The 15730-nt window shown below is 39.8% G+C and overlaps 1 protein-coding gene across 3 annotated transcripts in view; it reads right to left on the bottom strand.

Moving 5' to 3' along the window:
- The window catches only part of raph1a (Ras association (RalGDS/AF-6) and pleckstrin homology domains 1a), a 69349-nt gene that overhangs the window by 46015 nt on the left and 7604 nt on the right, over positions 1 to 15730 (bottom strand). For 2 of the 3 annotated variants that reach the window (XM_041951149.1, XM_041951151.1), the window contains exon 2: positions 4845 to 4909. The exons of the other annotated variant lie outside the window; for it this stretch is intronic. The gene's annotated coding sequence lies outside the window, so the exon portion shown is untranslated. The remainder of the gene's footprint in view (positions 1 to 4844; positions 4910 to 15730) is intronic. 3 annotated transcript variants of the gene reach the window in all.

Here is a 15730-nt window from a genome sequence, read left to right as displayed (position 1 = left end):
ATTAAAGAATGGACAAAGTCATGAATGAGGTCACTTTGGGTGGACACTTTAAATAGTTTGAACTGTGAAATTGTTACAATCGAAATAAAACTTAACAGAAGACGATAGCAGCAACTGTCATTGGTCATTAATACACGTTTCTCGTCTACCTGCATTTCTTGTTAACCCATTTGACCCAGTGAACTAACCTATTGTGAGAGGTGTCCAAAAAACAATAGACCTTAAGTGGATACTTTGGCAATCCGCCACTTACAAAGAAATGTCAAACTGAACCCGAGCAAAAGGAAGGCTCCAAGATGTGCCGAGGCTTGAAGCTAACGATGAGCGCACCAGAACATATGAAAGATATGTTGTTCACATCCACATTTAGAACAAAACAGCTGTAATTAACACAGGCTCAAATAATTTCAATCATCCATTATGTTATTTGATAAACATGGTAATAGCAAGGAGCATACAAATGTGGCACAAGCTATTGCTAAGAAACGAGCTAGTCATGCTGAAAAGTCCAGGTGCCCGCTTACTACATAGTGAAACAAGTTGAGAGAAAAACTGCAAGCTCTGGGTGATGTTTTCTCCAAACATTTCATGAGGCTAAACACACACAAGCTACGTCTTCCTATGAGGAGGACTTGCTTTTACCAAGACGAACTGTGTTACAGTGCCTCCACTGGTGTCTGGTATCACCCCCATCGTCGTCATCATCATCACAGAGAATGTCACGAATTATAATTATTATTCCAATCTAACTTTGGGGGCAGCTTTGTTAAAGATGTCACACTTGTTAAATTTGTTAACCTCTTTGACCCACCTGTCAGGCTCCACATTCTTCCAAACACGATTCAAACTCAAAGGGATTTAATTTCTATGGTCAATGGTAGGAAGGAAAATGACTGCTTTGATCAGCTGTAACGTCAGGTATACTGTTATTTAGTGACACAAAACCACCAGCATGCTTTTTTCACAGACTTTGTATCTTATGTTCATGTTCTCGTTCATGACTGAGCATTAACTTGGCATAACAGAACAGAAACATTTCACTTGTAACACACAAGAAGAAGGAAGGAGAGAGGCAGATGAAGCACAGGGCGAGCGAGGAGCCGCCTGCTGATCCAGCACAGCAACAATGATATCACTTCCCCTGAGACCAACAGGAGGGATTACATCATTTCCTCTTTGTTTCCCTGCCTCATATCGACATCTGCCTCTGTCTCTCACAACAAGGAAGGGAGATTAATACAGAGAAAGAGTGGGAGGTAGAGACAGACTGTGCGTTCGGAGTTTACTCTGCCCACCTACGCTATGCAGTCTCTGACTCTAAATGCTTCGTACTACTGTAACCTGCCTGCTGACCTACACTGCTATAGGTGTATTTTCAAGGGTTCGCCACAGTGTGTTTCCCATTTTCCAACTTTCACAGTGGACAGAGGGGTACAACTAAGCCAGCTGAATTAATACACACAGGGATAGGCTTAACACTGGGTGCACACACACACACACACACACCCACACACACACACAGACACCCACACACACACGCAGACACCCACACAAAGACACACACACACAAACACAGTGGTGTGTTCCAGTGTTAGGGACAGAACAAATGAGTTCTATTTTTGCTTCAGAAGAAACAAACAAGAGGCAGCAGGAAGTTGATTCTTCTGTAGCTGAATGGATTTACCATGGGTATGGTGTGGGAGAGTCACCCTTGCTGCTAACTGGCCCTGTAAACAAGCAGGCTGGAAGATGAGGTGACCGAACATGCGTGGCAGAGATTTACGTGCTGCCACACGTAATGGCTGGAATGTGGAGGCACAGCTGGTGGTGCCACAGGATGGCTAAAGCTGTCCCCGGAATAAAAACGGTTTAGTTAGCAAGACATGATCAGAGATGGACATGACAGTTGCTCTTATTTCTTGGCCTAAAGGCCTGGTCACACTAACATTTAAAAAGAGCTAAATTCCAGGCCGATTCAGCTGATTAAAATGAAGAGGCCATCATATGTGGATCTGCTCACAGTGAATCTGCTTTGTCACTGACAAATGGCAAACTGTCTGACCTGTGAGGGAACAAAGCTGCAGAGCTGGGCATTCCAAAATGGAGGAAGCTATTGTAGCGTATTAGCTTTATATCACCATGCATTTTTATTTAACTTCCCCTGTCAGAGTGTAAACTGCATCACAAAAAAGAGGGTTTTAACAGCTATGAGACAGGAATTGATTGCACACAACTTTCAACGTGTCCATAAACTGTGACCTTATTGTTCATTAGCAACTGAGCTCATGAGCTTGCTAACTGGCAGTTACCATGCTAGCAAGCTTGGACAGCTTTTGACACAATTGTCCTGGTTTGCAAGTGTGTTAGCATCTAGCTCACCGGTTACAGTAAATCACCAACTAGCCTGGAAAGCAGACATCAACAACATCACCAACTTTCAAAGACCGGCTATTTTGGGAGAACCCATAGATGAACTCTGTTGTTTTTTGACGGGACCATGCCTTCAGGGTAGTGTAAGAGGAAAGGTAAAGGAAGGACCAAATAAAAAATACACTGGACCCCTCAGTTTCATTTTAAGTGTGATATTATATTTGCATTACCAGAAAAATTAGGGCATCCTTATCCCTGGAGACAATGGCTGTACCAAACTTCATGGCGATCCACCATGAAGTATTTCACTCTGTAGTGACATTGAAATCCTTGAAGCAACTGTAATATAACAGCATGACTAAAAATACTGTAATGAGTATTGTTCTTAAAAACATGTATGTGTGGTGTTCCACTAATGCCTTTGGCTTCAATCACATTCAGTTTTTATCATGATTTGACTTTATTCTATTCTACCTATTTTACCTAGCTATGTGTTTTTAATAAACATGTAGCCCCAAATAATAAATGTAGAAACACAAGGTACTCACAAATGTGCAAAACCATACACTGTGAGCATACAGCATACACTGTACTGTGTATATTTGTATTTATATATGCACCTTGATATGATCATCAGTACAGCAAAAGTGGTGCAGTATGTGCAGCTTTGCATGCAGCTAAACTCCCTCCAAAACAGACTGATAACAGGGCAGCATCCCACACATACAACCACACACACACACACACGCGCGCGCGCGCACACACACACACACACACACACACACACACACACACACGCACACACACACACACACACACACACACAGCGCAGCTGTCGGTAGAAGTTTGGGGCTCAGTATCTTGCCGATGGACACCTCAACTTGCAAACTGGAGGAGCTGCTCTAACCGCCCCACAGGTTGTATTGCAGGACAAATGCTTTGCAAAAATCTACACAAAAAAGCCATAATGTACTTTACATTCAAAGCAATAATTCAGTCACCAACTGATGCCTTTTTTTAAAAATAATGGTGCCTAAAAAAAAAAAAAAAATAGTCTCTTTCTGTTACGCTTAAGTAATCTTAGAAATTTAACGCTGCTAAAACTGCAGTCTAGCATTGTAATAATTTCTAACCGATACCCTTGGGACCACTTGGCACAAGCTAACTGGCGAGCACGAGGTCAGGGTATCTAATGCTAACAGTAAGCCGTTGTTGGTTTTAGGGACAGCAAAGAAACTTCACTGTTAAGAAAAATATTTAATCCCAACACATAAAGGGTATCATGTCACTTTCCACTATTTATACCAAACCCCTACAGGCTGCTGCATAAAATGACATGGCTTCTCTCATAGGTTACCAGGAATTAGCCTGCACTGACCACAGATTTATAATTCTGGCACTCAATGGTTGGCTGTGGGTAAACGTGGGAGACTGTTTCCACAGAGACATTCAGGTTTCCACAAAGCTCAACAGGGATGAAACACAAGTGTAAAGAATTCAGAAGCCAGCAAGAGGCTGAGGGTGATTGATTCTAACATTCACAACAAGAACATTTATTTTGGAAACCTCTACATAGCCTCCGAACCATCAGTTGGGTGCTGGCCTGCTTTTTTTTTTTTCAACTGGTTTGATATTTATGGACTAAAAGAGAATAAGTGACACACAGGACATTAATAGAAAAATATCACATGTTGTACTTTGGGTATGCCTCAAGTATGAACACAGTGGGATAATAACAAATGTTGCACAATGTGCCTCAACCAGATGTCAGCAAAAACCTTTCCAGAAACCAAAAACCAGTTTAAATAATATCATAGTCCAGACATTGTATACATATTTTACATGATTGGTGAGCATCTCATTACAACATATGGACATTAATCTGCTTTTATAAAAGTCTTCACTGGTTTCAGTCTTTCCATATGATTTTGGAATCACGCTGCAGGGATTTGCACCCATTCAGCTACAAGAACATTAGCAAGGTCAGCGACTCATGTTGGGTGATAAAGCCTGGCTTTAGTGTCCCTTACAGTTTATCTCAAAGATGTTGGATGGGGTTGATGTCAGGGTTCTGTGCAGGCCAGTCAAATTCTTTAACACTAAACTTCTTTATGGACCTGGCTTTGTGCACAGGGGCATTTTCATGTTGAAACAGGAAATAGCTCCTCCAAACTGTTGGGACAAAGTTGCAAGAACACCAGTCTAAAATATAATTTGATGTATCATAAAGATTAATCTTCATTGGAACTGAGGAGCCAAGTGCAAACCAACTCAAACAGCCCCAGACAAGAAGTACTCAAAGTGTCCACATACCTTTGGGCATACAGTGAGACAGAAAAACTGTTTGGCATGTACAAAGTGCACGATTCTGTAAAGTGAATACTATCAAAGAATCAAGCGCAGACCAGCACAGAACAAAACATTCCACGTGAAAGTGAGATATGAAATAATAAGAGCTGTTTAATGCTGTTTACCTTTGCTCTGCTAACACTGCTCAGTCCAGCTCCAACACAGCACAGAGTGGATGAAATTAATCAGCCTGCAGAGACAGACAGAGAGACAATGCTTTATTATACATGATTGTATTTCTGTTGGATGGACATGGAAGCAGACACAAGGTCTTCCTTCCTGCTGACAGCACTGCATGAAAACCACATTGGGCTTCTGACAATTGGCTTTGGTTCGGATGATTTCTAAATATTTTGGGATTGTCGGTAGCCATGGTTTTCAAGGGAACCCTTTGTCATTTTGGAAAATACACGTTTGGTGTTTTACTCAGATTCAGATGAGAATGTAAGTAAAGGTTCCACCTTTGTGGCTGCTGAGATCCATCCATTGCCTAGTTTAGCACAAAGACTGGAAGCTGGTCAAATTCTTAGCCTAGCTACATCAAAGGTGAAAGGTGAAAACTTCCAACAACTCTGAACACACACACACACGCACGCACGCGCACACACACACACACACACACACACACACACACACACACACACACACACACACACACACACACACACCTGGCAGCTGTCTACACACCAAGTGTAATGTCAGCAGGTGGCACCAGTGTATGCGTTTCTATCATGCTGAGCAGGCTGGATGTGTGTGACCTAAAAATAACTGACAGGCAACAACATTTAAATACACTGCAGCAGTCTCTTTCTCTCTTTGCCAATGTGCTGTGTCCCACATGACCCACTGCTCTGTTTCACAGCCACTCTCTGAGCCCCTTGCCTTTTACTCCATTTACTCCTTGCTTATTTTCCTTCAGTGAGCCTCTCTTGGTCTGTATTAGCTGACTCAGCTGAAATCAGTGACATTTCACTAAATCATCACAGATCACACAGTATTAGAAGTTCATCAGATTCAATCATGCTGAAATCATGTCTGACCTTTTTTGGGAAATCATACACAAACACAGTGAGTGAAGAAAGAGTGTGTGTAAAAGTTTAATATGTTTGCCTCTGACTGAGTGTTCTGGGAGTTGCAGTGTGCATGATTTCATCTGTCACATGGATGCGTACGAGTATGCATCTGTCCTCCTTCCACAAACCAGCCGTGCAATACAAATGCACGATAATGTCAAGAAGAAATCACATGCACAGAAGAAAATGACACTGTTTCAAACACACACACACACACACACACACACACACACACACACACACACACAATCCAATCCTTGCTTGCATAAGATCATTAGCTGCTCTCATATGATCAGTAGCTGATGGCTGAAACAACAAGAACACTGTTATTTGGACAAACACACACTTATCTGCTCTCTACCAGTGTGCTGCTCATGGGTGCATCAGAACATCAATTGACCTTCCCAGCATAGATCATCTAACCAGTCTGGGGATTCAAAACAATACCTGTCCAGTGACAAGCCAACATTCAGAACCTGGACAGCTGACTGCAATGTCCATTCCTATTTTAATAACAATGCTGACATTATTTAAAGATTTGTTATTGTCAACAAATGTCATACAAAGACCTGATGTAGCTTATGGTCATAGACCTTCATTGTTTTCCAGAAACTACTACGTAACATAAAGTGTTGAGTGCTCAGCCTGAGGGGCTTTCCTAGGTAATGAAAAGAACATAGATGGATACAAAGAATACAATATGTCTAAGTGCACAGACATGCAAGCCAAACACACTTCCACTGAAGGCTGAAGACAGGGGTTGACCGTTGAAGGCTTTAAACAAAAACAGTATTGGATAAAACACAACAAATTTGACAATAACAACAAATAATAATAAAAAAAAAAGATGAGAAAAAAGGTGTTCAGGTAGTAAAAAATGATTTAGCAAAGCAACAAGAAAACTGGGCTCAGAAAAGGGACTAGCAGATCACCAGTGAAAGAACAGCATTAAGTACCCATGGGAAATATGATACAGAAATTAGTTCAATAAATATATAACACCCACTAGAGTCTATAAGATGACAGTAAAAGAGTAAAATACACACATTAGACCAAGAGTGAATTAATCGCTAACTACAACGTTGCTTTAACTACATTAGCCTCATACTGCTAGTACAGTAGCTTAATTTACACAAAAATTATATCAGAAAATGATATTAAACACATCAAAACTAAAAGAAAAACTGTCACAAAATAGCTGTAAAAAGTGGAGTATCAACAGATAATGGTCCAACAGGGCGTTTATGGCGCTGATGGTGCCTGTTACAGATGTGACAAAATGGTGGATGTAAGAATTAAACTGTCATGGGTCTGTGGCAGCAGGGGTTGCTGTAGCAACAGAATGTTTAACTGAAAGCAGGGCAGCAGAACAATTTACAATCCACATGATCTGCTGTACTTAATGTGATCCTCCTTGAAGTGGTTAAGTTCAGACGGACTGATGTGGTTGTGGCATACAACTTTACACTTCCATCTCATTCGGGGAATTAAAAGCTGATTTAAAACAGTTCCTCAACCCACTGTTTTGCAATTGCTTTCTTCACAGGAAAGTATTAGGAAGTATTGTTTCAAAACAGGTTGTGGTTGACCATCTGCCCTGCAGAAATAACTGTGAAGAGATTGGGCTTGGGGTGTGCTTAATGACTTTGATTGTGGGTTAATCACAACCTCTGAGTGCTAGAAATAGCATTCCTTTGCAGTTAGTCTCTGCTAATGAGTTTCATTGACTAACAGTTTCCCCAATAGCTTTGTGGATCATATTTCCTGCAAATATTTAATATAATTTAAATTACTCTGGAGTCGTTCATTGTGTTCTGTCATCCAGTGGGTTATCAGCTACATATTTTGACCTCTCTGTTGGTATTTAAGAACGCCAAAAAGAAAAAGTGAGGTGCACTAGCATTCACTTGAAAAATCTATTCTACTGAGAATGGCAACTCAAGACCCCATTTCAGGTTGACTTTGCCCCCTTCACAATTTCAAAATTTCAAACCCCCTTTCCAGTAACGATACATTTTTTCATTAGTGGTTACATGCCAACCCATGCTTTAATCTCTAATAGTGGCTCAGAAATGGCTCATATTTGACTTGCTTGACTTTTTACCAGCCATCACTGAAAGCAGAGCCGATCAGTAATGTAGGATTTAGGAGCTAAGCCATGTAGTGCCTTTATAAGTGATTAAAAGAATCTTAAAATCAATCCTGAACTTCAGTGGCAGACAGTGCAGTGAGGCTATAACAGGAGCGAGAGAGATCCTGGGCCAGTCCTTGTTAAGAGCCGAGCTGCTGCACTTCGTACAAGTTGAACATGTGTCAGCTTGACGAAAGTAAGTGAAAAGGGCATTGCAGAAGTCAAGCAGTGACAAAATAAAGACATGACTGATATGCTCTAAATCATGTTGTACAAATGAGGAGGGCATTTGAAAACATGTCTTTTTGCAGGAAATTAACTCCATACTGGAACCAGAGGACATTTGGAATTTTTGTCTAAAAAAACTTTGTAAACTATTACATCTTAGAAATTCTGGCAATTCTTTTATTGTCAATCGACCAATCAATTAATCAGCTAATTGCTGCAGCTCGAATCTCTTCACTTCTGAGACAGCCTTTCAGGGTACATATATTCAGTTTGTCCTGGGAAATATTACAGTTTTGAAACCTATTTTTATCAATATCCTTTCTATCATCCTACTAAGTCACCTTCAACTTACAGAATTAAGCATCTTGAGTTGGTTTTCTTATTCTGCTTAATATCTTTTTACTTCTGAGGTCATCTTCTTCTCGTAAATAAAAATATGTTTGTAATATGTTTGCTGAGGCTTTGTGATGCTGGAGCTCTGGTTCTCCTTCCCAGCAGATTTATGACTCATCTGTTGCCCAACAGGCCGCATTAAAGGGTATTATGAAACAACATGGCCTGCCAAAACAGAGGCTTTAAAATCTCGGACTGAAAACAATAGCTTTACCTCTCCATTATTTCACTCATAATGAGACTTGGAAATCTGATTTAAGAGGGCTGCACAGTTAACAGTGTGTATAATGTCATGATTACAGTTTCCACAATAAATTATCAGAATAATTGGCAAACTTGGAAACATTTAATTAATACAATAAAGACATTGTTACAACATTTCTAATACATTGCTTAATCATTTTGATTCTTCAAAGCATCAAGACAAATAATCCTGATGGCAGGAGGTCTCATTTTATTGTGATAGTTCAGTACTACTATGCAGCATCTTATCATGTGACCGCAACGTGTCAGTTAGAGGTTGACTTTGTCGATACTGTACTTAGTGTTATAGATCCAGGTAAAGTCCAGAGAGGTTTTGGGTTAAAAACAGTAGAGAGTGTTGTGTTGGCCATTGCACTTCAGATCTAATGTTCATTTACACACTTCATCACATACTATTATTCAAAACAAAAATGAAAACGTACAAAGTCTGTACTCAACAGTAAATGTGTTTTTAAACATAATGTTTAAAATACATATAAATGTATTTTTAAAAATACTGAAGCTGTAATGGTGAGTGCAAGTTTAAACTAGTCACCTTGCAGTCTGATGCTCAAACTGGGACTGTTCACTGAACACCACATGTGAGTTCATTTGAGCCTGGATGATATGTGTGTGTGTTCGTGGGCTTGGATTGCTTTCTGCAGACCATCGCCCTCAGAATTTTTGCATTGTGAGAACATTTTGAATGTAACTCATTCGTTTTAGCACTACTTGAAGGTTAAGATTTGGTTTTAAAGTTAAGATACAGAATTAGGTTCAGATTAGGATTGTGGCTGTGCTATGTGCTACAAAACACAAGTCCCTGTAATGTAAATCATGAAATTTACATTACGGGGTGAAGAACTTTAGAGTGAAGACTTGGGTTAAGGTTTGCTTATGGTTTACTTTAGGTTAGGGTTAAGGTGGGGTTAGAGTTAGGAAAGTAGTGGTTATGGTTAGGGTTAGGGTAAATCTCCAGAAAATGAATGAAAGTCTATGGAATTGCCCCAAACATTATGGAAACATGACTCTGAGTGCTATGTGTGTGTGTGTGTGCGAGCAAGAGAGAGATATTTGCAACTGAGAAGCTTAAGGCATAGAGGGGTGGTACACAACCTCCCAACACACCAATTTAGAACAGCTTGTCTCCTGACAGCAGACAGTTTAGTCTACAGCAGCTGAAGGCTGTAGTCATACAGAGACAGGTTGACATTTTAAATATAGTTCCATTTTACTCCACAATGTATATCCGATGCCGGAACAGTCAATCACGGTTAACAGCATTCAAAACATCAGATGTTGTTACTGAAACAAGTTATATAAAAGGAACTCTTCTTCAGTGCCAGTATTAAACAGGTCAAGAGGGAATCAAACCCTCAACCCTGTCAGAGTCAGTGCCTTGCTGCTGAGCTGTAAGAAGTAATTATACACTGGTCTGCCTAGTAACCAGCTAACACACATACAACCCACCAAACACAGAGCTACTGACTGCACTGACAGAAACACACCCTCGGGTTAAATCTGCAGCCTGCTTTTTTTTTCTTTTTTTATTCTAATGGTGCACAAGGTGAAAGCACTAGAGGGCAGGAATAATAGCACAAAATAGAACTGGTACTGGTCTGCTGGTAGTGCAGAGTGAAGTTCAGAGACAATGCTCTAAATCAAAATTTTAAAAATCTAGCTTCATTTTAAAAAAGGATGAAAAATAAGACCTGCTACTAACTGAGCTGGACTTAGATGACACTGCAGTTTCACAAGAACGATTTTGTAACTGCTGGGCGTAAAAACATCTCCAAACATCAGCTTTTCAGGAAATAAGTAGGCATCACGTTGCAAGCAACTAGTTTAACGTGCTGTGGCATTTCCTCTATATCCAATCTGGCATAGCAAGTCCCTGGAACTTTTGCTGACAAACCAAATTTGTGCTCAATATTTCCTCAGTTGTCAGTCTATGTGCAAAATTTTCTTCTCTCCATCTGCTGACAAGGAAGCCGGAAATGTTTAAAATAAATATACTAAAATACCCCACAGGGATCGCTTAAATAATGTATTATAAGCACAAGCATCTTGTGTTTAAATTAACTATTAGTCGATTGCTGAAAATTGATTGGCAACAATTTTAATAATCAAGAATCATTTAAGTTACTTTTTTTAAGGAAAACTGCTGAATGGTTCACTGGTTCCTGCTTCAAAAAATGTGAACATGTGCTGGTTTTCTTTATCTTCTATGATAGCAAACTGCATAACTTTGTGTTTTGTACTGTTGATCGGACAAAACAAGCATTTGAATATCTGAATAATTGACTGGGACGTTGATCACATTTTTTTTCCTGACTAAATGATGAATTGATATAATAACAACAATAATAGTCGATAACATATGTAACCTTAACATTTGCACAACCTGGGTAAGGACAGGGAACTTCACACCTCACTCCATTGTCCTCAACAATGCCATAATATCAAGGATGAGTGTGGTTACCCCCTCCTGTGACAACGGCGACACAGTTGGAAGCACACTATACCACCTGGATGTGCATCTCACCCTGAAATCTGATGGATGGCTGCTGAAAAAACTTTGTTGAGTCTTGCAGTGACAACACAGTGTCTGGTTTCAGAATGACCAACTTGCATTAAGAGGTTTCCTCATAACCACCATTCAGACACGACTAGCATGAATGGAAGAACACACAAGAGCACACACACCCACACAAATGCACATACATAGGTCTAGTACTGCTGCAGTGGATTCGGTCGCACTGCAGAACTGTCAGGAAGAATCACAGCACTCTGCTTTGCTGCTCTGACACACACACACACACACACACACACACACACACACACACACACACACTGAACGTGGTTTCATACATTCGATACAAGGTCACTGAGCTACTGGGTTAAACTATTGCTAAAACGAGGAAGGGGAAGAAGAGCAGGAAGGAGAAAGTGACAGTAAGGTTGACTGCATCTGTGTCTGTATTCAGTACACACTGCACACATGAGAACAAAAGGCAAAGAAGGACCCTGTATATATATCTGAATCAGTCAATTAAGCCCCAGTCCCCATAAATTTTGAAACTGATTCAGAAAACTCAAAATTAACTTTATACTGATTTTTTTAATTCTGAAGAATCCACTCTTTTCCAGACTTACAGAAAGACATGGAGCTGGTTACTGAAGACTTGTTGTGGCATTCTGTTCAGTGACAATGTGACCAACACAATCAAAATCACCACTAAAAACACGAAGAGCAAAACAATAAAGGGTTGAAGACCAATGAAAAGACAGCAGGTATTATAAAGTCTACTGCTCTACTTCTGACTAAATCTAGCAACTACTACTGTCAAATGTACTGTATGATAACTAACGGTTCAACTGGCTGAAGCTTAACATACAGGCACTTGGCTGACTGACCCTTAGTTAGCTAGTTAGCTAACATTTTAACCAAGATGCTACACCCACAGCTGAAGGTGAGATTTCAGTGTTTCACTATGTTCTGAAGAAATTCTCAAGAGTAAAGTCAATTGGAAAACCTCCCTCTTTTCCCTAAACTGAATATTTTCCACTACAATTTATGCTCTTAGTCTTTAATTTAATCTTGATGGTGATGTTAAAAGAATAGTTCAACATTTTTGGCTTTTCACTTTCTTGCCAACACGAGAAGATTGATGCCACTCATGTCTGCCCACTGGCCATAATGGAGACCAAATGAGATACGGTTTTTCTTGATTATGTTAGTTCAAAATGATCAGTATAGTATGGTCAGAATCATTATCCATACTTTGTTTTATCAATCTGCATCAAGTATCCACACTTTGTTTCGAACACCCAGTACACTGCCGACATTAAATAACCACCACCAAAAAACCTCCACAACAGACCAATTTTAGCTCCCATTACATGACAGTGGTTAAAGAGCAGAATTTCCCTTCAACATACACACAGTGACACCCAAACTAAAGGCCTCACAGTATGAAAAAGTCAAACTTTCCACTTCTGTCTGTCCTCACTTGAACTGGTTCCTGCCAGAAACAACATCGGCAGTAGGAACCATTAACAACCTTTTCAACGTGACACAGAAAAAGGAAGAGAGTGAACAAATAATGACAGAAAGTGTGCTCTGTCTGAGTATTTGTGTATTTTTCAAGAACATGTCTGAATTTGTGTGGGAATGTTGTATTCACTATGTTGACTTTTTGTTCCTTTTGGAAGCCATGCAGAAGGACACACGCTGCAATGTTCAGTAAGTGATCTCCTCTGAGCTTTGTTAGCAGTGCAAGTCAGGGAGGAATAGATGAGTAAGAAAACTTCACTGATGAAAAACCTGCTCAGACACATATAGCCATAGATAGAAATGACACACACCTGTACAGAGCTAATCATATAATGACAGAGCAGAGAATGAGCGACTGAGTCTGACTCAGCTAAAAACCATCAGACCAACTCCAGTTCTAACAGGTCCTGAGCTAAGACTGTCCCGGGCCCAGCTTCACCTCACTGCCATAAAGAATTAAAGTGTCGACATTTGCACCTAAGAAACTTTGCTAACGCCTCTCACACACCAACACTATCAGTCTGTTTGCTTGCAGTGTGAGTTTACTGTATAACATGGATAATGCTGACCAGAAGTGTCAATATATCTACTGATGGGCAAGCTGGAGAAAGTACATCACAGCTTCCATAACGTAAGATTACAGATTTTCTTCAGTCTAACTGTTTTCTCAGTTAGAAGAAAAAATGCCATGAATGCAGTACATCTGTTTTTTAACAAAGTTGACGGCGTCTTGGGCAGATTGTTCCTCACTGAAAAACACCTACACAGTAATTGCTGAAGTAGGTGAGCATATTGACTTTCCATCCCTACATTTTTCCAAACCAGTCAATCACAAACTAACCATACTTGACTCTTGTGCAATTTCTCCCAAATAACAGTAGATTATGTACATTTTTTTTCAGTATCTCAGTGGTCTACAGTGCAGATGCTGCCACGAGTGGTCTGAACCATGACCTCTGTCACAGCTGATCCCGTCTTGCAGCCTGGCCATGCTTTGTCTCCACTCAGACAGCAGAGAGAGCCTCACAATACAAATCCACATCCACACTGTTCTGATTCACTCAGAGAAAAAAGTCGGCAGACAGAAAGAGGGCTCGCATACTTTCCATGTCTACTGGAGAGCTGTCTGGATATAGGAGGTAGCTGTGGTTTGGTCTGGACCCGGTTCACGTGCGAGTGTGTTTTCGCGAATAAAAGACCCAGCACAGAAAAACAGTAGCTGTTCCAGGCGTTCTCCAAGCCATAACATTAACACACATATCCAACCACACACACACACACAGGTTCAGTGCCTGTACTTTTCTCTCCTCTCTTAGTATGAGCAATGGAAAACAGACAGGCTTACAGTATCAACAGCTTCTTCAAGCCAACGCACACCCACACATACACACACGTACAACTTACTGTGTCAACAGTTACTTCAAACCAGGCTGACCAACCATCCGACAAACCCCAAACACACTCTCACTATGTTTCGCCCTCTCACACATATACACAGACTGCCACACACACACGCACACTTTATAAAAACACCATCTCCTTCAAACATCAATAGCACACACATTAAAGGTCACATGGCAGAGCTCAGGCTTTAACTAGCGCTGCTTCTGTGGGTTGTTTTACTGCTTTGTGTGAATGTAGAGCTAACAAGCTAACAAATGGCTAACTTTGTCCTTTCCATCTGTAATTATGCTACCAGTGGATTGATGGACATGTACGTGTTTGGCGCTTCTTTTTGCTGCCTTTTTGACAGAATTTGTATTGATATGTCTTTTTAAGAACCACACAGATTCAGTTTTTTAAGACAGACGCTGACATGGTTGAGAGTTAAAACATTTGATAATTTTATATTGATCATACTTGTTTTTTAATAAAAACACAACAGAAGCAAACCATGAAATAAATAGATGTAATTACAACACGGCACTCTTAAATATTTAATTCTGATTGGTCAATCACCAAAAGTCAGCTGTGTTTATTTCTAGATAGACGACCGCCTGCTCAGGAATTCCTAACAGTCATTGACTAAAAGAGCAATCCGTTAATGTACCAAGCTCATTAACAAATCGCCAGCTGATTTGAGTGGGAAAATATGGAGCATTTTCTGGACATTACTTTTAATTTGTTTGGACAAACACTTGATGTGTGGCTGGAGAATGACATGTCCCCAGCAAAGAACAACGCTGGACAGACAGGAGAAGCAATATTAAGGCACAAGAGACTTACTATGTAAAGAACAAAGTATTTAATAAGAATATTTCAATCATTCAGATCTAGGGTGTGTTATTTTAGTGTTCCCTTTATTTTTTTGAGCAACGTGTATATTGTGTATGTATATAAATAAACATACAAAATACAACGTTCTTAAAACTGGAATTCATTCGATTTCTTGTAAATTTTTGTAACAACGATACAAGGTAATGAGTAAGACAATTACAACTGGAGGAATAACTATATAACAGTGACACTTCTAAATTACTGTTAAGACATTGTCATTTCTATGCTGCACTTTCTTATTACTTATTGGCAGATGTATATCCCAATATCAGTATATCTAATAATAAGCTAATAAGCCAATAGCAACTGATATAAACTTTCCAACAGTATATAAATTAGCTCCACCTCAACCAGTTACAGCACTAAAATTCTTTAACGTGTAATAATAACAACATGTAGCAATTCTGCTTTCATGAATACTTTTAGCTGTTACACTTCTTAATAATACTAATGTTCCTTTACTAAAAAACCTTTACTGGATTATTTTCACATTGTGCTATTACGACCTTGACCTGCTATTTTTTAACTACCATGTGTATGTTTTTACTCTGTGCGCATTCTGTGTTCTTCTTTGTGAGCCACGTCAAATACCAATTTCAATTGCCTTCT

This window comes from Chelmon rostratus, chromosome 13, assembly GCF_017976325.1.
Source record: "Chelmon rostratus isolate fCheRos1 chromosome 13, fCheRos1.pri, whole genome shotgun sequence".
Classification (NCBI taxonomy): domain Eukaryota; kingdom Metazoa; phylum Chordata; class Actinopteri; order Chaetodontiformes; family Chaetodontidae; genus Chelmon; species Chelmon rostratus.
Note: the sequence above shows the minus strand (reverse complement) of the source record. Positions and strands in the feature narration are given on the sequence as shown.